This window comes from Dermacentor silvarum, chromosome 4 (genome assembly GCF_013339745.2).
Source record: "Dermacentor silvarum isolate Dsil-2018 chromosome 4, BIME_Dsil_1.4, whole genome shotgun sequence".
NCBI lineage: Eukaryota > Metazoa > Arthropoda > Arachnida > Ixodida > Ixodidae > Dermacentor > Dermacentor silvarum.
The window spans coordinates 26,321,310-26,349,089 of record NC_051157.2 but is presented as its reverse complement, the minus strand read 5'-3'; the positions used below and the strand labels follow the sequence as shown (position 1 = coordinate 26,349,089).

The window sequence follows — 27,780 nt, the reverse complement described above, 5'->3', positions numbered from 1 at the left end:
ATGTGCGTATAATTCAGAAAGAGAGAATAGGCGCTCTTAGTTTGTTTGGAGGACACGGAACGTTGCAGTGCTTCCCGTCCAGAACATGTTTTTTAAAGTTGACTGCACGAATAAATAGTGATACGGAAATATTGTTGCGGCTTTATTTATACATTGTTGGTTTACTTTACAGTTTACATACATGCTAAAAGTGAGGTAAAAATTAAAAAAAAGAAAATAAATTGATATGACCGCGGCTACGAAACTAACGTTTTCTTTACTATTTTGTCGGCAAGTTCAGCCACGTCCCTCCTTTTCACCATGCAGAGTTAGTTCGCGTAATATTAAGAGCTCGCTATACATAATTTGTGCTGCAGTGTTCGCAGTAATTGCTCAACATACACAACGCTCACGGCGCTGTTTCGGAACCCCACGAGTACAAAAAGTAAAATGTATAGCGACGTAGCTAAACGGCGCGAACTACGAAATCGGGGAATGTTGGTGCACTTTATTGCTCTATGATATCTGTTGCAGCCTTTGATACCATTCGAATAATCAACTCTCAAGTGTTAGGGTGGAAAATTTCAATGGAAGGCGAACGAAGATGAACGTAGCTGCTCCAGATTACATGTTACTCTGTAGACCATTTGATTTTCTGTTTGTTCGAGTGGCAAATGACGTGCTCTTATAAAGAAATTCTTCCTCGCTATTGCGCTCACTAACGCGAAGTTAATGCACCCGTATAAGGTCGTTCGCATCTGTACCACCAGGACGGGATACGAACGGCAGACAAAAGGAAATAGCATCGGGGTGGCGAGTGTGCGGTGTTACCGCCTAGCGCTCGCTAGGGGCTTCGGTGCTGCTTAGCCACCGGTCAGTGGCGTGGGAGTGAGGAGAATCATGACAGCCGCAGCTTCGGTAGGCGCAGGGAATATTACGAACTCTGCTACTTAGCTATTCCTCGTAGCTAGACGATTAAGTAGAATCGTATTCTGTAATAACGCGTGTTTTAGCGAAAACGAGATGATATCGTGCAATGCTCTGTACGCGCATTATGCGAAGCCATGAGAAAGGGGACTGTAAATGTCAGCGGTCTTGGCAAGCAATATTTGAGATTGTATGAGTCAACTCGCGTAAATACGCTTGAGGCGCGATAGTAATGTTTATGTTCCTACAAGGCACTCTAATGCAGAGTGATTTGAATGTTCCCAGGAACTACATAGGGCAGTCGTGCATTTTTCCGGTGTACAGCATTCCCGCCAGAGAAGCCTGCGATAGGTTACACGTTAGTTCTGGAAATCAGAATGAGGATACGGTGGAAATGTCTACAGGTTTCCTCTATGAAAGTGTTAGAGAAGTTCCAATGCAACGGAAACGGCCACCATGCAAGCAGGGCGATTTCTTTTTGAGCCACTGTCAGTGAACCGAGTGACTGGCAAGGCAGTTCGTGGATGTAAGTTGGGCTTTAGAATTCCGGCGGTCTGCATGAGCTGCCACAGATATCTAGCGCGCCGAGATGTAAGCAGCGACAAACGTTTTTGCGGCATTTGAATGGCAGGAGCTTGGTTGGCAGCCGCTTAAACTCACTCTGATGGCCCCGTTTAGTGTAACACCCCACGGCAACGGTTGCGCGCGGACCCCGCGGTAACAGCGTTACCGCGAACCTCGTTACCGCTTGGAGCTCAAAGCGTTCATCGCTGCTGCCATCTCCACAACGGCTTGAAACCAGTCCAAGGGCTGATGGGCTCGCAGGGTCCGTATTTAATTTTTTTTTTGCTCTTCACTGCAGCACTCCACTCTTGCGCTTCCCGTCAGCGCGAAGCGAGAGCAACTGTTGGAAATTCAATTTAAGTAAAGAAAATAAACGAGATTGATGAAAAGCGTGCCTGTCAGCCAAAACTTTGTTTCCCCGAACTTCATTGGATGGCGGGTCGATCAGCATTGCCACCGACGGCACGCGTCCCCGTGCAAGCAACGTGAGTGGTCGGCGCACCTCGGCGGCGTCAGCAAATTGCCCAATTTTCTCTCTCCTTTTCCCGTGAAAGAGAACCCGTTTGGGCTGAGCACTTTCCTTTTTTATTAAGGAAACTACAATGTACTTATATGGGATATATATATATATATAGGATGTGCGTGACGGGGATTAGAGACAATGAAGAACACTTAAATATGGGGGGCAGCAAACTAAGCTGCCAAGAGCACGTCCAGGACCCTGTCTCAGGGCAGAAAGTATCCTATTTTGAAAACGTCTCTGAAACAGCATTTGTCGCACCTAAGCTATTGGCTAGCTTATAAAACGCCGATCATAGCTCAAGCAACAAACTTTTCTTACAGATTTTACTATAGCTGTGCTAGAATAAAAATTTCATATTATGAAAGATTCCATCATCATCATCATCAGCAGCTGCCTATTTTTATGTCCATTGCAGGCCGAAGGCCTCTCCCGGCGATCCCACATTACCCCTGTCTTGCGCTAACTGATTCCAATTTCCACCTGAAAATTTCCTAACTTCATCACCCCACCTAGTTTCCTGCCGTCTTCGACTGCGCTTCCCTTCTCTTGATATCCACTCTGTAACTCTAATGGTCCATCCTGCGCATTACAATGGCCCGCCCAGCTTCATTTCTTTCTCTTAATGGCGACTACAATATCCGCTATGCCCGTTTTCTGTCTGATCCACACATAAAATCTCATATTATGAAATATTTGTTGTAGTACAACTATTTAATAAAAGCTGCACCTAATTAAATATTACCGTTCTTTCAAGCAGCTGCCTGCGCCTTTAAAGAAATGGACTTCCGCGCGACTATGGTTATGCCTCGACCTCTAGGCATTAGATTGCCCGGTGACGCGGGTGTTGTGTACGGTCGACATATATGTTTGGACGGTAAGATTCCTGCGTTTCTTACCATATGCTTTCTTCGTACCGACGTGTTCTATCTTGTTATTGCGACCATCGCGAGCTTACCCGCCGTGGGTGCTCAGTGGCTATGGTGTTGGGCTGCTGAGCACGAGGTCGCGGGATCGAATCCCGGCCACGGCGGCCGCATTTCGATGGGGGCGAAATGCGAAAACACCCGTGTACTTAGATTTAGGTGCACGTTAAAGAACCCCAGATGGTCCAAATTTCCGGAGTCCCCCACTACGGCGTGCCTCATAATCAGAACTGGTTTTGGCACGTAAAACCCTATAATTTAATTTTTTTTTAGCTTGACGCGAAGCTCAGGTGCAGCACTGGCGCCTTCTAAAGCATGAACTGACTACAGTATACACTCCCAACATGCGCCTGCTGCCATGGGAAATGTGCACTGGTTTACCGACGTCCTTGAGGCGAAAATACTGTGCATTGCTGTCAAGACAGTGCGGCAGGAAAGTGAAAAAATGTGGTTGATCCCTCTTATATAGGAATCGGTATAGAACACGAAAGTGAAACGTGTCTTCACAGAAGTAGTGTAATGTTTATTGCACATTGATATATAATGTCTATTGGTGTTTTGTGGCTAAAGCGCCCTTAGGCGTTGATGCACCCACGCTGACGCCTGGTGGCACGTCTCCTCCATCACGACTACCAACGTCGATGACCATGAGCAACCGTCGTGCATATGGAAGCTGCACTACGCTGCACACGCTAGCACAACGCGAAAGACGAAGCACGTAACTGACACACTAATACAACGCGCAAGACAAAGCACGTAACTGAATCGTCACCGAGTCAAATCAGCGCGTACAGCGCGTCGTAATTGCAGCCTCCGCGATCAACTTCAGAAACATTTTCAGAGCTAATTGCGGAGGCCACGCTCCGCTGTGCTGAGTACGGTGAACGCCACCTAGGTGGCGTTGGTAGTGCTTCTTGATGCCAGCGTCCCTTCGAATGCTGGCATCGAGGCGTCGTAGTGCTGAGACCACCGAAGCGTTCACTGTCGGTGCGCGTTAGTGTCATAATGCAGTACTTCTCTTTTCTGCTCGTAGGCGGCGGCACCGCCCCGAGCAAGAGCGCGGGTACACGGAGGAGTGTTAGATATATAAGGCGCGTCTGTGTAGCTCTCTGCAAATGCGTTTGTGGCGCAATGGGTTAAACGCTCGGCGATCTATCGTCGCGGACCGAGAGGTCGTGGGTTCGATTTCCAGATTTTGCATGTTTGTGGAACTTTTTCTTCTGGTTTCTTTCTTTGTATTATGTTCGTGTACATTGTAAGCTGACGTATTTCCGTGACGGAAATACGTCAGTGAAGTCTTGGTGGACCCCGGCATAAAACACTTTCGTGTTAAAAAAAAAGTGTATCTGAAGGGCGGGAAATCGGTCACGTATATAGTATGAACGAGAAGAAAGGGAACCGAGGGTGGGGACCCTGCGTTTCCCACCTGCGGCCAGTTGTTTTAGGAGCGAAGCTACTTATAGCGGCACCCGTTCCGTCCCCGTCGTCGTAGTAGTAGTGTGTAACCAGTCTGAGAAAAATGAGAAAAAAAATTCCGAAGTTGTGTCCGTAGCGCGGAATCGAACCAGGGACCCCTCGCTTCCGAGCGCGCGGCGTTAGCCCACTACGCCACGAAGCGCACATAGACACACGCACCACGATGGCAATAAATACCCAACATTAACGAAAGGCCGCGTTTCTAGCGCGTTTCTAACGCGTTTGTACTAGCGTGTTACGGCCCGTGTAAGAAGCTGGTGTAAGACGCTGTGGCCTCTCCGCCTTACCTTCAACGCGTTTCGAACGCGCTGCCCAAGGCGGTGGCAAGTCAAGTTCAAGTCGAGGAGCGTTTATGAATACGGGGGGTATACTCTCTCAGCAGTCATGTGATGGCGTCGGCAAACGCGGTGCACGTTTCGGCATGTGTAAATGGCTGCGTAAGACGCTGTGGCCGCTCCCCTTACTAGAGAGTACTGCACGTTTCTAACGCGTTTGTGCTAGCGTCCCCTTAAGCGGGAGATCCGATGATTCCCACCGGAGCTTCGCCCACTCATCATCATTCACCCCGTGGATATGCTGTGAATTTTCATCCATTTTCACTTCCATTTATTTATCATTTCTTTAATTCAATTAGTAAGTACAAGTAATTTCCCCTATGTTGTCCTTGGTGGCATTGTTTGTTGGCTTCTTATGATACGTACATAGTGAATAATATATAAATAATGTACGTCATGGGAGTGGTTTATTCCTCAAATTGGTTTATCCGCGACCTCAAAGAGGTGTGACGTAATGCTAAGGTATTTCTCTCGCATTTAATTACCGCTGAATCGCCACTGAAATGTTTTCAAAATACTTATAGCGCGATAATAGCCATACAGTGCCTCGCGAGCAGCCGTCATCTTTGCCCGGTTCTCAACATTCATCGCGTTCCTCCTACCCACCCCACCCTTCATTATACTGCCCGACACGACACTTCCCAATTTTCGTTTATAAACGTTTTACTCCCCTCCCTCTCTAACGCACACAGATACGTGTGCGCACAGACGTATATGACGTCACACGAGAGGCAGTGAAGTCTTTCGCATGAGTGACAATGACGCACCCATTGTATATAGGCGAGGCGGAGCTGCGCATACAATGGATGCGTCATTGTTTACGTCACTTAGGCTGGAGAAAACGCCCCTTTTCTTGTCACGTACGAGGCGGGGGAAAACGCCCGTTGAGGTATCGGTATCGATCGCTTCGACTGCCAGGGATGCGAAATATTTAAAATTTGTTCGTCACCTACATGGTTTACGCAAATTAGTCTAGAATGTTCACGCAACCTTCCCCTAGCCAGTCGACGCATTCGGCCAAAACCATAAAAATCGTTTCAGGGCTCTTCCCAGGGTCCTCCATTAACATTTATATAAGCAGCACGCATATGCGTAAATGCAATATGTGATCTCGCCACCACAATTCAGCCGATTAATTGATTGATTTTAGGCTATTGGAAACGTTGTGAACCTATGTCTTTGGCTTTTCCAGAGCCCCCGTTCGTTTGTCTTATGAAAATACATAAATTGCACAAGGCACAGGAAGTAAATAAGAAACAATGGCGAGCCAGCATTCTAGTACTTGCGCATAGGAATCCACGACAAATGTTCAACTAGAAAACAGCGACGAATTGGGCTGCTTCTTTTCTCCACGCGCTGGTGTTCAGTGATTAGACGGGTGCACTTAGGCGCGCTCAGGTATGCTACAATGCGTGTTAACCGGCGTCAGCATCCACGCCTCACAGACGCACAGCTAGATATGTCTTGCGGCAGGGGACGCAGACTGGAAGATTTTATTGAAAGTTGGGACCCGTTTCTGAGTAAAAGACAAAAACTGCTGTCTTTTTTTTTTTCGCGTTAACATGGAATTAAATGCAATGTGGGGTTCAACCTCCGGCAGCTGCGCAGCGGGATTTATTATGAAGGACGTTGTAATGGAGGAGGACTGCGGGTAAATTTTGACCACCTCAAGCGTTCTTGCAATACGCGTGCATCGCAACCAGGGGCCCCGCGATTCGGAATAGAACCTGCGCCTTCGTGCTCTGCAATAGAACGCCATAGTCTGTGAGTTACTGCGGTGGGTAACGGGGAGTTGAACACTCGAAGTACAAAGCGATATGTTAGCAGCAGTTAGGATAAGTCTGTGTGAGGCGTTTGCTGAAGGTTCTAATTATAATCGTCTAATCCGTCTACGATTCTAATCCGAATACGATTCTAATCCGTCTGGCTCGCGTGGTTGCATTGAGAAATGTAGTCCCTGCTCTTCTTATGACAGCAGTGTGTTCAAGTTGAAGCGCTACAGTCCTCGCATATGGCTATTCAGTCTGCCATGTTCAGAATGCTTCTTAACGTTATACGAAGAGGAAAAAGAAGGAAAAAAAAACAGGATCGCGCAGCGGCCGCAAGTGTCCTGTCCGGTGCGCCCACTCGATGGAATTTCTTGCTGGTACAGTTGGAAAAGTACAAGGAGGACAAGTCTCACGTTCTCTTTTTTCCTGAAGGGTAAGCTGTAGCGTGGTAAAGATCCTTGCTGAATGCACTGCAATTGTCTCGCCCAAGGCGAGCCTGTGCTATGACAGCGAGGAAGTAAACTATGGTACACAATAGGAACATACACAGAAGGTTGGGAAGCCGATATATCAAGTTGCGACACCGGTGTCTGCCTTCCTCACTGCTTGTGGTTACAAGTATTTGGAAAGCGTTCCATTCCCGGCATTTGGACATTCCGGTGGCAGCATTCGCCGCATCGAACGGCACTATACGGAGGTACAACGGGGAGGCGTTGTGGAGCGCAGCCCGTCGTAATGCTCCCTCTTCGAGAAGGGATTGCGCGCGCCGACTGCAGGGCGCGAGGCCATGGCGCATTGCTGTGCGCGGCTGCCGCAATCCCGCGAGGCAGGTCGTTATGCTTTCTGCTTGACGCGTGAAACACGATTTGTCACGAGAAGCGTAGCTGACATTCGGCTCACGTTTTTCTCTCTCGCGTAGCGCTCCTTCCGCTCCGCCTGCCCACAAACCCGACCCCAAAACGCACGGTTCTCCCAAGGCACTTGGCGGAGTCTCGACCTCGAAGGAAAATCGTTTGCGGCAGCACCGTGTGCTACGGTGCGCTCTACCTATCGCATTACAAGGATTGATTGTGTGCACTTGGTGTTTAAACGTGTCTACTTTGAACAAGACGCTATTCGAAAAAAAATATGTTTGATCTGCAAATTTTGCGAAAAGAAGGCTTGAGGCCCACTGCAACTTTTTCTAAAGTATTCTCCCCACGGTGCCACTTCGTGAACGACGTATTGTCGCCTTCATGAACTGCCTGATGCGTCATTTGATTCCTTCGCACTTGTTCCAAGTCTAATGCTTTTAAAGGCTGACTTGAATTGTTAGCTATAAACTCAAGTACTACCCAAAGTTAGTGCAGCGTCTGGGCCCTCCAGAGTGAAGAGTGCTGCTCAACTGCTCTTGATTCAACTATTCTTGATTCAAGCAAGACGCATATGTCTCCCCAAAAAATTTAATTCTGAGGTTTTACGAGCCAAAACCACGACCTGACTATGAGGCACGCCGTAACGGATTAATTTCGACTACCTGGAGTTCTTTGACGTGCACAAAGTGCACGGTGCACGGGGATTTTTGCACTTCGCCCCTATGGAAATGCGGCCGCCGCGGCCGGGATTCGATCCCGCGACCTCGTGCTTAGCAGCGCAACGTCAAAGCCACTAACAAATCACCGCGGGTGATGCATACCCACGTGGGATGTCTGAGGATATGGCACTCGCATCACCCTACAGTCTTTTTTTTTTCTCTTTTTTTTCACTCTGAGCGCTCTACTGAAATGAAAGCTTTTGCGTAAGACGGGTGGCTTCAGCTTGTTTTAGAGGGATGAAACTTACTCGGGGCCGCCAACTCGCCAACTCTCTTGACAACGCGAACGTTGACGCTAATTGGCGCCCACAGCGAGCGATACAAGAGTACGGAGACGCAACAAAGAAAGAACACGACGTTGAAAAGCGCTTATAATCCAACCTAACTATAGCGGAAGAAGAAGCGGGATTTTGAAGTATTGCGACACAAGCACAAAACTCGAAGAATAACAAATCTAAGACCTTTGTCTCTTTTATGCCGTTGAGAAAAGATCCTGGAGTAGACTAACAAAAAGGAGAGCTACAGCTTAGTTTTTCCTATTTATGTTTTATTATGCTTATATTTAGGTGTAAGCGACTCGGTTCGCGCTTAAAGTTTGCTTCCTTTTGTCTGTGAATTTGTGTGCTTTTGTCTGTGAATCCGGAGATTAAAAAAAAAAAATTGCGTAGCTTGTACTGGAGGTGCAATGCTAAAGAGACAGCGGAGCTGATGGACACCTAGCTAGTCCTGGCTTTTGGGCTGGGCTAAGCACTGCCAAGTCATCCCCAGCATTTTCCGGAATTTATTGATTATTGATCGATTATCGATTAGCTATTGATTGACTATCGCAAGATAATGGCCACGTATTTGGGCTAGGCTAAGCACTACCAAGTCATCCCCAGCATTTCCCGGAATTTATTCGATTATTGATCGATTATTGATTAGCTATTGATTGACTATCGCAGTGTAGAGGCCGCGTATTTGGGCTAGGCTAAGCCCTACCAAGTCATCCCCAGCATTTTCCGGAATTTATTGATTATTGATCAATTATCGATTGGCTATCGATGACTTAATAAGGTCAAGTATTCCCAATCATGCATAGCTAGACTTAGCCAGGCTCAGCTTCACTAGTTCACAGGGGTATGTGCAATATATAGTGCTTGGACCCTTTCTGCAATAACGCCAGGATCTGCCCACATTTTTTCCGACGCATCACGGACTTACCGCCGGCCTAAACAGCTCCGCTGTTAGAATGCACAAGCAACGAAGAGAGAGAGAGGGGGATGTCGCCCGTACCCCTGACGTAGCTGCACTTGTTCGTATAATGCTCATAACTGATAACTAACAATATATTTTTAGTTGGTTCTTTGTTATAGAGAAACGCGACCATTGACTAACGGAGAAGCGTCTATCTGAACACATGCAGCAAGCTTTATTTATGAAGGAATAAAAAAAAATTGCTCCATGATGCAAATATACACCCACACAAAAACCATATATCAGCCGGCGTAAAATGTAGGCACATATGTTTTTACTGCATGGCAAAAGACAGAAATTTAGCATGTCGTGGTTTAAGGGTTCGCCAGCAGCGTTCACAAGGAGCAAATATGTGCGCAATATTCGCGTAAAGCGTGCCTCTAAAACACAATAGCTAACCTGACGAGCAATACACTTTCATTAGTCATTTAGCATTGCCTTCACAAAAAAAAAAAAAAAAAAAAAAAAGAAAAGAAACAGTGGCATGAGACTTTGTATGCTGCCTTCCATACATCGGCGAAAGTTGTAAGCATTGCTTCATGCGGAAGGCTTATGCTTTAGACAGTCAGAAATGACGGGTCAGAAGAGCACTCACCTTGACAATCCAGCCGAAGAAGAAGTAGCGAGAGAAGTAGAGGAAGATGAGGAAGTGAGCCAATGCTGCCTCGTTTTTCGGTTCAAAGAAGTACGTGAAAATCATCTGAAATCAGCGGAATAAATGTTAGGCATTTTAGGAACAAATGTATTCATGCACTCTGCAATAAATATGAAGTTGCTCGCCGTAATCCGAGTGAGAATGTGCGAGAATGAACGGCAGAAGTGAAAGAGACCGAAACAATTTCATACACCTTTCCATGTTCCATAGATAGAAACAATTTATTTGCATAAAATCAGAAAGCTCAGCCTGATCCTTCTGGCCGGCTACTTTGCCCTGGGAAAAGGAAACAGCATAAATAGAGGAAATATGGTAAAAAAATGTAAAGTGTGATGGCGACAGAAAGATGCGATGTGGCCATGTTGCTAGGTCAACACGTCGGCATTAACCTCATGTCTAGTCTAGTCCTGTGTCATATAAAGATCGTATAAATATCGTTACATGACCCCTTGTCTTCTGACAGTCGTCTGCTAACCGTCTGGGGCGAGCAAGGGGCTAACCTTTTTTCGATAAAAATGCTCGGAAGGCAAAAACAAAGCAACGAAGAAAAAAAAGTGTCTGTTTCGACCAAAGGCTAAGCATTCATAGCCAGTGCAAATTATTAGACAACTACACGAAGTAAGGTTCGTAGTTTTATTGTCTGTATAAATTGCACTAAAAACATTCGCTTACCCACTCAATTAGCAAGCGTGGTGTCATGCGCGCTCAGGCAAACATGGAGAGATCTCACTCGAGGAACACGAACAATCGCTGTCACAATGCTGGCAATGATGAAGAGCGCCGGCCTCGGGGAGCGAACGCATCTATGAAACTTGACGATTGAGTGACCTTCAATACTAAGTATGCGGGTAGACAGCGCACATGAAACGATCAGCCATCTCGGTTTGCCGAAGCTTTGCACCAGTCGAAGATTACTTCGAAGATAGAGCGCGGACGGTGTGCGTGTTCAGGAGACGCGCTCTGGCCTGCTACTAGAGCGCGGTGTAGCCAATGCTGGTGTCAGAACTAAGAGATTAGTGAGATCAGTATCACGACACGTGCAGGTTATGATGTGAACTATATATATATGGTCGAAATCCGGGTCATTTGGCGAATACTGCAAGAAGCGCGCAGGCGAACCTGGGGTGAGGTGTTGTGTTGCAGTACGTATACTATTCATTTATTTATTTTCCTATTCTGCGCGCCTGTTCATCTCAGACCGCATCGCGGCCTCGTGTGCATGTTTGCAACTCGGTATACGGGTGTGATGACTTAGTATAGTGTGCCATGCAACCAGCCCTGGCCTTTTGCGTCTGTATGTTTCAATGTGTCTAGCACTGCATGCCGGCCTCACTTACGGTCATTAGTTAACTCCGCTCTCAATTTCGCGAACGTATGACGTTTCTTATGTTATTATTATTATTATTATTATTATTATTATTATTATTATTGTAACCTCAGCAAAGCTTTTGATGTAGTCAGCCACTCACTGCTTCTGCTCAGGCTTACGCACTTTGGTGTTGACTCGTCAATTGTAAATCCCTTGCGCAGTTATCTTTTTGATAGATCATGTTATGTTAACGTCAATGACCAAACGTCTTATTTTTACATGGCAACTAGCGGCGTCCCTGAAGGATCACTATTAGGACCACTCTTTTTAATTTTACAGCGTAAGCTGTTATGGGCTCATTCCAATAGCCGTTTCGGGTCACGATGATGCCGCCGCCGGCGTCCGCCGCGTAACCACTATCGCCGGAAACGCGAAAAAAAGTACCCGATTCCCGCCGGGATCGAGCCCGAGCCCGCTGCGTGGGAGCCGGATACTCTACCACTGAGCCACGCAAGCGCTTGCTATCGGGTCACCGAAAATACCCTTAATGCAAGCACGCAGGGGGAGACGACTCGAGCCTCCGCCAGTATGGTGGCGCCATCTAAGTAAGATGCCTGCAACGCAGCGTCCGCAGGCGCAGACGACGATATGCGATTCAGACGAGGCGTGCAATCAACGCGCTCCCGAGCTGCCGAGCCTCCGCCGGTATGGTGGCGCCACCTAGTTAAGGTGCCTGCAAACGCGGCGCGCCCGAGAGGTAAGTTGTAGTTGTAAGGCTTGATCGGGCTCAGCAGACTGCTGTGCAGAGAGCATTACAAGCCGCAGCTCGCCGTCGACGCCGGCGTACAGTTCAGATCGCTCTCGTCAAAACGAGGCGAACAGACTGCCGCGAAGACCCTGTTGTGCGTGGTGCCCAAATTGGAGATACTCTTGAGCCGCTCCACCAGCTTACGCTGTGACTGTGCTGCGTGTGCCGCGCAGGCCTGTGACTTTTTATTAATGAACTTCTTCCCGCTATTCGGAATTCTTCATTCCTTCTATATGCCAATGACATAACGATTTTTTAAGGCAATTCACACTGTTGATGACTGTCGCATCCTGCAGTCTGACCTGATTTCTTTATCTAAATGGTGAAAAGATAATAACCTTACCTTGAGTTTTGCTAAGACCAATTTCATGATTTTCACACGCAAAACAGCACATTGAGATCATTGATCTCACGGACCTTCACCAATCCTACGTACGATTGTGTAAGGTCCGTGAGATCAATGATGTCGATGTACTTTTTGATACCTTACACTTTTCAGCTCACACTAAACGCTTTGCAATGTGGGGTATGCGCTCTCTTGGCTCTCTTTACAGACTATAGAGATAATTAAATTCTCCTACACCGTTCTGGAAGTTGCACCCACACACTTTTCTTTTAAAGATTGTTAACTTTATTCATTGTTTTGTTTTATTTACATTCTCCTGCAGTTCTTTTTCTTTTTCTTTCTTTTTTATGTATGTGTGCGCCAGCACTCAGACCAAATGGTTGTTCCGGGGCATGGTAAATAAATAAATGATTGACTAATTAGCTAATTATTACGAATATTATTATTACTTGAAGAGGAGCAGCCGTCCTCATTACAGGTTGACAAAATCTCTTTCTCGTAGTTTTATTTTAATAAAATCAACAATGGTGATAAGATCAGACTTATGAAAAGCCTTGACCGCCAGTCTTGCCCGCTTTTCTCACGTTCTGTTCCGGTTTGCGCTTCCTGCCACAAATACTCGCAGACTGGTGCCGTTTGACTGAATAGGCTGTGTTATGATGATGATGATGATAACTTGACACACTTACCTCGGACTGCGTGAAGAAGTATATTGTTATGGATACGCTCAGAAGAATGGTAACGACGGAGGTAAAAACAAAGATTGGAAAAGCCGTGGCCTTGTTGTTCTGCAAAGGAGAACGGCAGCATAGTGAGTGAGTGTATCAATCGAGGATACCGGTAAGAGGCGAAAAGCACTGTTACTGTCGGAAGAAGATCAATAAAGAAAAATGTGGCTCGCGCGCCATGCGAAGTGTGACACACAACACGTTTACTCACCTTGTTCGACCATATCAGGCCTCCTGCAGCGAATAAATAAAGTAGGTGGAAAACCAACAGTGCGATCACACAGAAGCTGTATTCTGAAAGAAAACGTTTGAAAAAAAAATGTCACGTGATAAAGGAAGACAATATTGGCTTGATTGTGTTATAGTCTCATCAAAATGTCCCTGTAGAGTGGAGTACTGAGTGCCATGGATCTCTTCATGGAGGACATGCTCGGGGGTAATCGCCCTCGCAGGAACCTCTCACACTTTCCAACACACTCTTCTGGGCCACGTTATTGTATCGATGCCTTTTCGGATGCTATTGCTTTTCGCAGTTTTAACGTTTTTTCAGTACTCAGACTTTGCGAGAATCCGCCCGTGTTCTTCAATGGGATCAGCCGGCTGTGAACAGTGGACGATAAGAGTGGCATGGAATCAAGTGGAAGGCGTCGCATCAAAATCGTGGCCATTGCATCGGCGATGCTGGCTCGCTGGCTCAACGCTCGAGCAGTTGAACCAATAAATGCACTACTAGCCTATCGTTTTCACCTTAGAAAGGGGGCGACTACTAACTCGGCTGGGCTAAGAATAACGGAAGTTTCTGTGACATCATCATAAAGCTACGATAGCTACATGTTATGACTTTATGCTTTGTTCCATACTTAATAACGACAAAAAATCTATTCACATAAAATAATTTGTCCTATGCCGTATTCAGAATAATGGAGTATCATGTTGACTGCCATTTGCGTGCGTATTCTGTCAGCGTTTTTAACGTCACCGCAACCGACGTGCGTGAATTGTTGGCGCACGATTCTGTTTAAAGAGCGAAACAGCCACGGCTACAACGGTACGTATATCGTGCGAGATGGCCCATGGTGAGTGCGACTAGATTAATCATGACGCTACAAGGACGCAGCGTACCTTATCGGGCAGACAGACATATTAATTGTGATTGTGGTAGTTTAATTTGCATCGACGTCGTCGACATGGGTGGCACGCCGCGCTATGGATGATCAAAACGAAGATTATTTCTCTCTCAAGCGAAGACTGTGATGGACAGTGATGTTGTAGTAGCCACAAGTTCACGTCGTTATTTAGTAGCACTTTAATATTGTTCACTCGCCATGGTGACTCAGCGGATAAGCGGCCTGCTGAATAAGAGGCCACAGATTCCATTTCTTGCCACGGCGGCCGCATTCCGATGGCGGCTGACTGCAAATATGCTCATGAACTAAGTGTTGCTGTATGTTAAAGAACCCCAGCTGGTCGAAATTAAACAGTAGCCCTCCACAATATTGTCTTTCTCTCGCTCTGGAATGTTAAACTCAGATATTGCTTTCCGTCATAAGGCTATAATCTCGCGCCAAGTTGTGGAAGCCTGTCACATTATGGAAAGCGCAGCAGGATACGTTAGCAAAATGTCCGTGGCTTTGTTTTCGCAGAGGGCAAATCCTTGCTTCATTTTAGTCGTTTTCTATTACGAAGCATTGTTTGCCTCATTCGAGGCACTCTGCAGTGGCTAGGTAGGTATAGGTATACGTACTTCCTGTCCTGCCTCGTTTCTGATCTCTTTATTAAAATAAATTGATGGCTGATGATGGGGATCGAACGTCTGACTTCCAGCACAGTAGCCCGTGATCAAACCATTAGGCCACAACCATATTTTTTCTTATTGCGTTAGGCCACGACCGCACACATACTTATCTCGCGCAAAAGCAACTGCGTCTTTTAGACGCTCGTCGCGTGAGTCATGTGGCACTTTTTTCGCTTTCTTCCTTCGTGGCAGCGCGCTCTTCGAGACACTGTTATGGTGTTTTAGAGCGCAGCTCTTAGCGCCCGCCCCTGCGTTGAGCGTTGGCGTGCCTCGGCGTCCCTCGACTTAACCGAGCGAACGAGCACAGCGAATGACGAAAGAGCGAACGCGGAGCGCAGCGGGGGATGAAAGACGGCGATAGGGAAGAGAACGTGAGGAGAAAAGCGGAGGAGGAGAGTATGGTGATAGGGTGAAGAAGAAAGCAGGGTGCCGCAAGAGGACCGTCTTTGGAGCCCGTTCCTGGTTTGAGCGTTGCTGTCCCTCGGCGTAACCGCGCGAACGCGCTCGTGCCCGTACTGCTCGCGCGTTCATCGCTTGCACAGCTGGATCCGATGCCGCTCATCATGCCAGCGTTCCCATACTGGCGCTGGCGACGCTGGCCCGCTGCCAGTTGGTGCGGTGATTTCGGTCTCAAGTTCTTTGCCTCAACATATAGCGAAATGAAAAATTTGGAGGATGCTTAAGCTTCACCTTTAGGAGTGAAAGGCGATAGCATTCAAAGATCCCTGAATGCTTGTCAGGCTTCCCGGCAACTGCAGCTTTTTTATCTACACCTTCGCCTCTGCGCGCTGCTGCCGTTTTACGCTGCCGTTAAGACGCTGCCGAGGATGCGAGCGCCATCTGGATGGTGTGTTTGTAAGTAAGGTACCTATCCGGGTGCGCCACTGTATGAATGGTAGAAATGCTGGAAAAGTGGTTTGTTTTTTTTTAGTTTCTTCGTAACAGAATTATGTTTTTTCGTATATTCAAATTACAGTCCGGCGCTCTCATGTCTGCAGATTATGTTTAGGTCGTGCTTTAAGATTTTCCTGATGGATCTTACTTTGAGAAATTCAATTAATTCACCAGCACCTCTGCGCCAAGCGGAGGGCCTGTGTGGTCGGGGTGGTTCGGGATGATTTTCTCAGCCGCGGATGCCGAGACCGACCCCGACGCCAGATTTTCTGCGACACAGGGCCTTTAACGCGTTAAAGCGTACGTGTCTACAGCTGCGCTCAAATTTCGCATCAGGGTGTATCGTAATGGTCGGACATTTTTTTAACTGGTCGAGTTGGAGCGGCCACCGAAATCCTGGAGCGAGTGGTCGGATTTTACTCATCGCAATATGCCAGCGGTATCAGCGGACAGCAAAATGCTCCATGGTGGATCACACCGGAAGTTTGTGCGCACATGTCAAACAAACCGACTTCCCCTCTGTACGTTCTCATGGCGACCGAAGTCGCCGACCATGCAGCAACGGGCGGAAGTGACTTATGCTTCTCGTCCCATTTCTGCCCGAATCCGCGCCTCGGCAGCGGGTCAAGTGAGAGCGATCCGGCGCGGAGCGAGTTGATCCGAAACCACCAGTGGAAAGCACAAACCTGCTCCAGATCGACCAGTAAAATACTGATTCGCTGGCGCGGAGCGAGAAATCCTGCATGCTCGAGATTGACCAGTGAAAAACATCATTAGACTATACTAATTTTGGGAGCGCCCCCCCCCCCCCCCCTCCCCAGTCCTTTCGTCGTTGCAGATAAAGCTGTGAAAAAGCTGTTCAAAATTGTACCGCCTGTATAATTGGCCCAAGTCGAACACGTTTTAACGTTTTATCACAAGCGTGCAAATGTCAGCGTCGTTTTACGACGTACAATTATATAACGCGTAGTCCTAATGACATCACAATCTGTAAATCGCATCGTAAGGCCGGTGTAGAATTTCTGCGTTCGCCGTCACAAGCACGATCGCCGTCACGGTCATCTTCCTACTGTCGTCACACACACGCTCACGTCAGACACATATCTGCCCGAACCAGACAAACACGTTGGCCCTCCTGATACGCTTTGCGTTATCCCAAACGATGCTGCGCCCAGCCATCTACCAGCAAAATGCATCGATTTCCACAGTGCGTGGGATCTGCTTAACTATTTCATTTTCTTTAATTTTATGTACTGCACGGGCGTGATTAGTAAAGTGTGATGTTCTTTTATACTATGTATATTCGATGTATGTGTGCTCTTTGTAACAGACTTTTTATTTGCGAGCCGCGCCACCGTTCATGATTTTCTTTCTTGCTCTTCTATCACGTTAATCATAATCATGGACTCATATCTTGTGAGGCAAAGAGTGCTTATATACGAAAGCCGTGGCTAAACTCATTAGAGCTGTCCCATACCGGTCCACGCAGAGATCGTTTTGGAAGTTTTTTTCCCCCCTCTGAAACAATGGGATTCTAAGGTTCGCCAGATGCGCACAGTTTCGTTAATGAAGCCGCTCCGAGCTAAGCGCGCCAGCGCACACCGCAACGCGAAACTGATTACGGAATTGAGTCCGTTTCGTCAGCGGGGCCGGGAGAGGTTGGGAAAGGACAGGAGAGAGGGATTGGGAGTGCGTCGGCTGTGAATTCTATTTAGCTCCGGCCAGGCATGATTGCCCAGGAACGAACTAGTCCGTGCTCTTCAGCCGTCATTTCAATACTTCCCGCCGAATACGCACGATCTCGATCGCGGTTAATGGCACACAGCACCCGCCTGGGCTTTGTTTGTTTGAGATCGAAGCACGGGAACTTGCGCTGTTTTATTTGGGCATTCGCTGGTATCAAAAGAGAACGCCTTTGAGAGGAATTTGCGCTTAGACGTGCTATTATTTGGGGAACTAACGCAGAAAATAGCTTTGGATCTTGGAGTTGACCGGCGACGATTGTTCCTATAGTGGCGGTTCTCATTTTTTTTATGCGGTGGTCATCTCTCACCTGAGAATGTGCTGTGCCAAAATGATGGTAATTTTGCTTGTGATGTCCTCTGATAGGCCGCATTTGGAAGCGTCGCGAGTAGTTTAAATTTTCGCAGTGGCGTATTATTGAACATGCATGCGGCAGAGTTGCTGTGCTATCTGATGCGCTTCTCGATCGAATACACTTACATGTTTTTTCTTGTTTTTTTTTATTGGCCATCGGTGTTATGGTGAGTGCTGATAATTTAATTAACCATACCATTCAGTTGACCTTACTCATATTTTTTTTTCTCGCTAAAACAGAGGTTATTTTTATCGTTGGATTAGAAGGCGCATAAAGCGCAGCCATCTTGCGGCATTTTGTGTTTTCGAAATGGGTAGCACTGATTTTTTTCATTAGACTTTTCATGCAACTACATTTCTGTTGATCATTGGAAATACTGTTCATCAATGTTCACCAGTGTTCATCATTAGATTAAATCAGTGTAAAGCGCTTTGCACCGACGGCCAATGTAGCTCCAGATATGGAGTCCGGCTTTACCTGATACTGTATTCATCCTTATTCTTTGTATTGAATAATAAAACAGTGCTTATGAATGCGTTTTTAAGCGCCATATAAAATTCAGTTAAGATGAAGATAAATATAGTGCCCAAATGTGCGCTTTACGGGTAAGTGGCATTATCTTGCTAGTATTTTTGGGACGCGTGTGTATACGCCTAATCGAGGGGTGAACGGCACTATAACTATAAGGTCTTGGTACTTACAGGGTAATAGAATGACACGTATTTTCCGCGTGTGCAATTATGAATGAAAGAGACAATTTGATTGTACCCAAAGCTCGGGTGATGGCTCATTTAGTTTATCATTAGAAAGTTCTTATATGAAATCTACTAACGTTTTCAAGGGAAAAGTACCTTTGCGAATGGAGTAACGCCTCTGCTTCCTTATGCTTGCAGTCGCGCATGTCTAGATAACAAAAACGATAACGGAGACAAGCAAAAAAAATTCGTCGGCCATTCTACTCTGTGAGGGTGGTTTACCAGTGAAGCTGTATAAAATCACCGTAGGTTATATTTAGAGAGACACTTTTAATAGAACACATTATATAAATATAACATAGTTTTTTTCTTTTGACGTCTCATTTATTTCGTAACGCACGTGACGATGGCTTTATCGTCACTGTGATAGACGGGCCATGGTCTTTGCGACGACACTAGAAAGGTGACACTAGACTAGACACTACACACTAGAAACGACACTGGTGAGGGCGTTGTCGAACCACAGTCTGTCGCACACGTTGCAGCTCAAGCCCGACGGAGAAAGTCTCTTTGACGACGGAGAAAGTCTCTTTGGAACCTGGCGTACGCGCCCTTGAAATCTCCCAAGTTTTCACCTTGGCTCCGAAGGCGCTTTGCGGCATTCTCTGACTCACTATCATGCGTCGTCGGGGCACTCGCTCGTCGCTTACGGGCCGCTTACGTGAGCAGCGGCACAAGCGCGTTCGCGCGGTTAGCGCCCAGGGGAGCCAAGCCTTTCCCCTTGGTCGCCTGATCCGGCGCACACTACGTCACGCACTACGTCATACATTCACCGAGAGACATATCGTTTAAGACACAGGTGGCCGTTAAAGCAAGCTCCGACACGAGCGGCGATATGTGTTTGCTTTTGTTGTTGGCTCTTTCACTCTCACTTTATAAGGGGAGAGCTTTATAGGAGAGAGTTTTTCCGTGCGGACGGTTACCTTTTTCTGCGCGGACGCCATAAAATCCCGGATCCTAGCCACAGACAGCTTCGCTGCAAAAATTACGCAGTATTTGAGCGTACACTTCGTGATGTGGTTGATTGTGTGAATAAACAGCTTGCGGAAACATCTGTTTGTTCTAATGGGCTGATTTCATGGAATGATTTGCCTTATTACTTATTTATTTACGATACACTTGAAAACATTCTGGAACTGAAAGCAGCCGGGAAGGGTTAGCAGGAAATAAAATGCTCATTTACAGATAAAACTGTGAATCTGTTCAATGGTGAGGGGGTAAACTTTCGCCACATACGCCATCACCGTCACGTCGGATATTCCTATAACACCTGGCAGTGGCCAGGAGGCTCTTTACGCGGCGATGCAGCTCAGGCCTCGTGTGCTTGCTATCGCTGTCATTGTTTCGCCCTTCGAGAGAAGTTGAAATTAAAAGTCTCAATTTATCCCAAAAGGCAAAGCATCGATTTCGATAACACATTATTAGACAGCTATACGAAGTAAGGATAATAGTTTCATCGGCCGTATTAACTTGTAATGCCGCAATGCCGGCACGCCTAGGGACAAACGCATACGAAATGAGCAAAGAAACTCCTCCTCCTTAGTACCTAGGCAAAGCCAGATAGTCAAGGAGCAAAAGCGGTTGGGAGAGATTTTCGCTTCCCCACCCGCTTTTATTTACTCGTGCCTGCGCACAAACGTCGGGTCATTCCTGAAATGACTGTCTCGCGGCACACCACGATGGTTTGCTAAAGAAGCGGCAATGTTCGAGGTGAGGCGAGACTGCATAGTAGTCCCCCCCCCCCCCCCCCCCCCCCCCTCCCTGTTTTCTTTGCTCTCTCGGTTTAACTGTGTTCCCGAGGCATACGTATACGTGCTCAAGTGCAGCTAAGCCATCGCCGTGAATGGAAGGGAACGAGAATTTCTTCAAGCGAATGGGAGAGAATGGCCAAACACTCGCGGATATTGAGAACGTAAGTTTCTTCTAATTTCGACTAGACCTACGCCTCGGGGAAGAAAAAACCGCTTTGTTCTCCCTTCAACAGCACTCTTAAGTCCGTAGGCACGAAGAAACTGAATTCAAGGGCCTTGTTTGTAATTTCTTGAGAACATGTATTTCGACACAAATCGCTGTCCTTTTGATGATTGCTTCCATGCAGCCTCTCAAATCCGCCGACTATGTGATTGGTTGAGCGAGTGGGTTCCAAAGCTACATTCCAAAGCTACAAAGGGGCCGGAAAAGATGCCATTACGGATCTCTCGGAAATAATTTCGACCACCCGTGGTTCTTTAACGTGTACCGAAAGCGTACTAAACGAGTGTTCTTGCGTTGTGCGAGCCGTCTTGTAATTTCAAGGAGCAAACGAGCGTTCTTGCTAGTGCAATATTTATAGGCTCTAGGCCGACTTACCATGGCGCAGGCCAATGTTCTCGAATTCGCCAGACAGGGTAGTGTTGTGCAACTGGCCTAACGGCTCTGGAACCAAGAATGTCAGCAGCGTCCATCCCAAGCTCCACACTTCGAGAAACTCGCACTGTAATTGAGACGAAGAGGCGGGAACATATTGCATAAAATGATACCGAACGCTATAGAAGCTTTGCTTAATATGACCACTTCTTAAGGTGCGATAATATAAGCTTATTTGCTTGTAAACGTAGATCAAGTATGGCTGTCGGCTTAATTTATTCCCCAAATTGGTTGATTTACTATCGTGTCAATTACGTGGCACATATTTTCGAGTTGTAGAAGCAAGGATAACTATCTGTTGCTTATAATCATTGGTGTAGTTGTTTTGTAGTTTACTTAGAAAGTCCGGATACAAGTATATCCAAAACTAAACGGACTGTCTAAAAGCAGCACAAGGTATACGCACAGCGCACAGATTAACGTGTATGAAATGTGTCCGATGTGAAGTTTGCCTGATGAAGGCTTTTTGAATACATCATGCATGTGAAAAATGCTTAATATGGTCACTATAAAAAAACTCTCAGCGCACTTACGCGCCCCTCCCTCCCATGTGAAAACTGACGCACAGCACAAAAGAAAAAGTCTGCTATACCGTAAAGAACACGTTTTTCTTCCGCAACCGAAGTTATGGCGCCAAGAACATATTAGAGAGCGGTGTAAAGCAAAAATACGTTTATGAATATAACTAAAACATCTAAAATGCTTCACATTCTCTTTCAGTTCAGCTTCATTGTTCACTTAGTTTAAACAAGCTTGCATGATGTACCGCATGGTGACAGCTGTCTCGGCACTTTAAGCAGTTAGACTGCCAAGGCCGCTCATTTTCTTTCGTTATTTCGTATTGGGCCACCTGCTACAGACACCGATAGTTCCGCCGGAAATGTACTTAGATGCACCGAGCAATGACCTACCATGACGTTACGCGTGAGAAAAAAAAAACACATAATAATAATATGTTGACAAAAAAGGAAGGAATAATCGCTATTGCTTTTCAGAAAATTTGGTGCGCCTGGTGAATACGAATGACAGGCCTCGTGTGTCTCGAAGCGGAAGCTATCTTTACTGCTGGATAAAGCTTTTATTTAGTCTCGCCGAGCACCACACAATAGTAGCCCGCATCGATAAATGCCAGCTCAAAAGAAACGCCGGGCACCCGCCAGCAGAATTTGAAGGAACAAAATCAGTAAGAAGAGGAAGGGTAAACAAATGAAATAAATAGGAGTTTTGCAGATCGGAATGGAACCGACACGTGTCGACATTCAGCGTTGCGTAAACCGAAAACCTGGTATTAGAGCAGGCGGTGAGCTCGCGTAGATGTTTCACTCTGTAATCAAACATAAGCGGGCACTGCTGGCAGCGAGAAAGAAGCGCTCTCGTAGTTTCTGCCCGTGTTGTTGCTCAACTACCGAGTAACTCGATTATAAAAATACAGTTGTGGATATTGCTTTCGTCAGTCTTGTTTCACTGTTTCTCGTTCCCAGCTTCCGGTTTCCATTCAAAGAAAGATGACATTTCTTTGAAAGCTCTGCTTGATGAGCCATTGTTCTCCTTTTTCTCCGGTAAGCTTCTCAAAGTACACGTTCTGTTTTACAGTAAACGCTCGTGAAAGAATTTGAGGGAATGCTTCAGGAGGGCAAATAGATCGGCGCTCATGCGTGTACTCATCGCCTGCTTGATGCTACCGCTTCGCTCCAATACAAGTTGCGAATTAAAGTTTTACGCTACACAATATCGTACAGAAACCACCGAAGATGATTGGCAAAGTAATAGCTTCTGCAGAAATAAAATGGCCGCACTAGTAGAATTTACGAAGTATACTACTCGTGTCGATAAGTTATCGTCGACATGCTTTGGCACTGTGAAGATAGATAGATAGATAGATAGATAGATAGATAGATAGATAGATAGATAGATAGATAGATAGATAGATAGATAGATAGATAGATCAACTATATTAAGCAAACAACTCATTATGCGAGCCGTCGTAGCTATATAGTAGTACATTTAGGTGGTGCTTTGAGGTAGAGAAATTTCCTGAATGTGCTGTATGTGCTGAGGGAAGCGTCCTGATGGCTGAATGTATGAGGAGGCGCCGGTTGCGTGCGGGCGCTGGGGGAATCGGTCTGAGCGCATCTATATGGTGAGTCAGCGAGAAGAAGTTCCACATCTCGACAAGATCTAGGCGCGCAAACCTGCCGCAGTCGAGATCCTCGCTGTGCAGTGAACGAGAAGAAACAGGGGGAAACCGAGGGGCTCGTGTTTTGTTAGTCACTGCCACTTGAAGTCAACAAAAATTAAGCCAAGGAAATCACAGGGAAAGTAATTTGTTGTTTCTAATTGAAATGTTGAAATGATAAGGTAAAGGGAAATGAAAGCGGCCTAAAAAAAAACAACTTGCCGCGGGTGGTAACCCGACCCACAATCTCCGCTCCTGCCAGGGTCAAGGTGTTTTTTTCGGCCACTTTCATCTTCCTGAACGTTGTCATTGCTACATTTCAATTAAAGACAACAAATAATTTCTCCTATGCTTTATTTGGCTTCATATATATACACACACCAGGAGCGGGCAATATATGTGTATATATACATAAACACCAGGAACGGGAAATTCGCGAATCCTTGCTCTTCTCTAATTTGAACACTTTCATGTTGGACACAAGCGAAAACACAGACACACTCACAAACTGTCCCACCATAATGTGACCTGATTTTAATTCGTCTCTTGGTCATTTGCTGGCATGATGCGGATGCCGACTACAATAGCCTCTTGTTGGTGTGAAATATTTCATGACATGTTCGAGTTCTCGAGGAAGATGCTATTCATTCGGTGGACTTTTCACATTTTTCACGCAACGCATTGTACCGGCTTTTATATTTGTTCCCAGTCCTGTAGCTATGTTTACCTATGTCATCTATCGTGTTTTTTGTGTTTTTTATTTGTTGAGCCACACAAGTGCACCTGCGTACTCCTATCGCCCTTCTGCTTGAAACGCATAGACGCTTTTATGGCGATCAATGTTTGACGTTATGCTTGTCATTACTAGGTCATTCTATCAGCAATTTAACATTGTAGTTAGACTGGTAACATATTTGTTGCCGTCGATTATTGTATTATAGTTAATGCATCATTTAATGAACCACTTAATCCTTAAACATGGCCTTTGTGAACGCTAGCTATAACCCCAAGAAGCCAACAGACAAGGCTTACTTCTACGTCCCTCTCTTCTTTAACGTGTGTTTTGCTCGCACCTACGTGGTGCTGTCTTGATCCTCTTTGTTACCTGACTTTTATTTTAGTGTTTATTTTTATTTATGACTATTATTTGCTAAATCGTACAGTTACAACCTTGCTAACCACCCACGCTTTTTTCAATCATGCCCTTTCTATACTTGGAATTCTTAACTGAAATTATATTGGCATTCCATGCGCAGACCGTGCATCATCACAATCGCAAATGGCGTGCTCGTCTGGTTTTTGCAGGAGCCTCGACCACACAGGCGCTATCTTCGCATTTTAGAATTGTTTAATTAGATTTGAAGTGCTCTCTATACGAATAATTACGTTAGGACTACAGATAATGTATTACTCGGAGCAGTTGTGGCATTTCTGACGAATTCCGCCTCAAATATATGGCTTATAAGGGTGGTACAAGATAAACTAAACCCAAACCTAGTAAAGAATGCATCATTGAAACCGTTTTCTTCAGAGACACTGTGAACTAAGCGCGTTGCAATGTCGACATCTCCCAGCCCTTCGTAAAGCAACTGACACGAAACGAACGATGTTTCACGTATTAGTATCGCCTCACAGTTCATGTGTTCTTCATTTTTGGGGGGGTTCGGTTTAGCTTGGGCCACCTATACCGGGTATTCAAAATTAAGCTTTACGGAATTTTTTAAAATCGCCTGTGGCAGGTAGCTTAATTCTTATTGTTGAGCTGGGTTATTCGAAGAGGCGGACATTAGTAGCACGAGAAATCAAAATACATATTCCACTAATTAACAAAAACTGGTTTAGAAACTTCTTAGTTAGTTACTTTACGACACATATTGCAATTTACGAATTGTAGCCGGTGAGTTTGCAAGACGCATCCACTTGAAATGAATTTCCAGGATAACACCAGTTTCGAGATATTTCCCAAAGTGTGGGACGTAATATATGGGTGGTCCAGTTACTTTTGTGCTTTAATATATCAAACAGCATTTTGGTAGAAAAGTAAGTGGAACAGTGCATTTTTACGGCGAGTTTGATGGCGCATATCTCCAAAATGGCGTCATTCTGGAAATTCATTCCAAGTGGAAACGCTTGACAAGCTCACCGGCTACAATTCGTAAATTGCAATATTGTTCTAAAGTAATTAACTAAGAAGCTAATCAGTGATTTTTTTTGTTACTTAGTTGAATATGTGTTTCGATTGCTCGTGCTACTAATATCCGCCTCTTCGAATAACCCAGCTCAACGATAAGAATTATGCTACCTGCCATAGGCAATATCTAAAAGTTACGTAAAACGTAAAAACGAACACCCTGTATATGGCTGCTAGTCTGCCTATTGGTCAAGAGCGCTTTCTCACACCTAGTATTGACTTGCTCAATCCCTCCGCGTGCGTGCGCGAGCTTCACCGCGTCCTTCCTCCCCCCCCCCCCTCCTCTCTCTATCTCAGTCTTCTGTTCCCTCTTTCCCGTCCCCCAGAGTAGGGTAGCCAACTAGACGCATTTCTGGTTAACATTCCTGCCTTCTCTCTTTCTCTCCTCCTCCTCGTTACACCTAGCATGACACCTAGTACGGGAACTGTAGCCGGAAGACGCGAGGTGGAATGTACACGAAAAAAAGAAAAAAAAAAAGAAAAGAAGAAATAGCTAAACCAGAATAAGAGAAAATCAAGAGTTAGGTATATACTCTGGCATTTGCAACAGTTTCATAAACTTACATAATTTTACGCTTCATAGCCTTCAATGTGCGTTTATTTATACATAAATATATCTATTTTTAGCGACAACTTTCTGGACCACTTTTCTCAAGCAATCTCGTTGGCGCTCACCCTCGCGTGAAATTGAAAGGGCTTTATATTGGCGACGTATTTCGAAACTGTACAAGGCGGCTCATAACATATTCCATGTAAGGGAGAAAAGGGAGGCATTTTACGTATAATTTCAACTAGCCGTCGCAATATGCTCCTAGAATATGGTTGGCAAAGAGGCAGCATCGCACAATTGTATCTAGGGCTTATACTGCAAGAGAATGAAATGTTGTGTAAGAAAATCGGCGCATACTTGCTGACTGCCTTTTTCGTAACGCTGCTTCATTTGCAAGAGGTGAGAGTACAATTGCTCAACGCCTGAGCAGCGAAAGCTAATGAACACATCTGTTACCCGTCTCCAGCCGCGCTTGTTATCACAAAATAGATTAAAAAAAGATAATTATCAAGAGAATGCTCGGATTTTATTAGTATATAATACTGCGGAGTCATGAATAGGTCATGTTCATTTCATATGGCGAGCTATCAGCTCGCATTCTGTGGTACATACAGAGAAATATTCAGTCCGTCGATTTGGTGATATTTTCGTTGCGCACAATATTCACGAGGAAAAAGATAGTTTTAGATAATTGGCGCTCACTGGATGACTCTCGTACCATATTTGGAAACAACACTGCTCTGATAAGTTACTGTAAATATGCCCCCATTATCCAAGTTTCCATGACTAGTATACTGCAGCCATTAATTGTCACAAAAGTACGTCTCTTAGACTCCAGTGTCGGAATAATAGAAGTACGAAGCATCATTAGCTGAGGCCTAAAAAAGTAAACGCACAAGTAGAATGTTGATAGAAAGGAGAAATACACACCTAAACATACTCTGCTTAACAAATAAGCGCTCACTTTTGAATGACGACCATGGAAGGTTGTGTTTTTGGGGAATGCACTGAAGGTTGACACATTGGAGCGAATACGGGGTATTTCGATTGCAGAGAGAGAGAACAAACTTTTATTGCCAAAACCCATATCCGGGTCTGTGCTCTAGGGTGAGGTTCGGCAGTCCTCCCCCATGATAGCTAGAGTTGGAATTAAGAATTCTGCGATAAGTCACATCTCGAATGTTGGGCGAATAAATCGAAGGTCAAAACAAAACTGTGTTGCGCAATCGCGCTCACTGCGCGCGTCTCGATTCACGATTTTGCACGGTATGCCAAGTGTAGTTTTGCGTTCAACTTTGCCGGAGTTCAACTTGACCACTGTTTGGTATTAAGAGTCGCGCCTGATTTTCTTTTTCTTTTTTTTGTGGGGGGGAGGGGGGTGGGCGTTTGCGGCATGATACATCTAAAGAAAACTGAGCTTATGTTCTTATCTCTGCGTGACTGTGGAAGTCTGACTTCATTACGCCGTGACTTGCGAATGCTTTTGGCGCCAGTGAATAAATATGCATGACTGTAATAGTCAGTACATAGAAATATATGGTTAAAATAAGCGCAGCGCCTCTATTGAAGACCTTCGTTTAAAATATGGGGAATGTGGCGAGGCTAGTAATCTCCCTTAGAGCGCCGAGAATACATATATCAATCTGCTGAAATCATTCTTGCCGGATTAATCCAGAAAAAAAGAATAAAAATGTTAGTGATGCATTAGAGTTGGTAGAGAAATAGAGAGAGAAAGGGATACTTTGATAAGAGCTGGATATGTTA

The 27,780-nt window shown here is 45.7% G+C and overlaps 1 protein-coding gene and 1 pseudogene across 1 annotated transcript in view; one reads left to right on the top strand and one right to left on the bottom strand.

The window, feature by feature from the left end:
- LOC119449644 (uncharacterized) overlaps nt 1–27,780 on the top strand; it is a 365,645-nt gene that overhangs the window by 52,168 nt on the left and 285,697 nt on the right. The gene's annotated exons all lie outside the window — the stretch shown is intronic.
- The window catches only part of LOC119448387 (uncharacterized), a 58,847-nt pseudogene that overhangs the window by 28,673 nt on the left and 2,394 nt on the right, over nt 1–27,780 (bottom strand).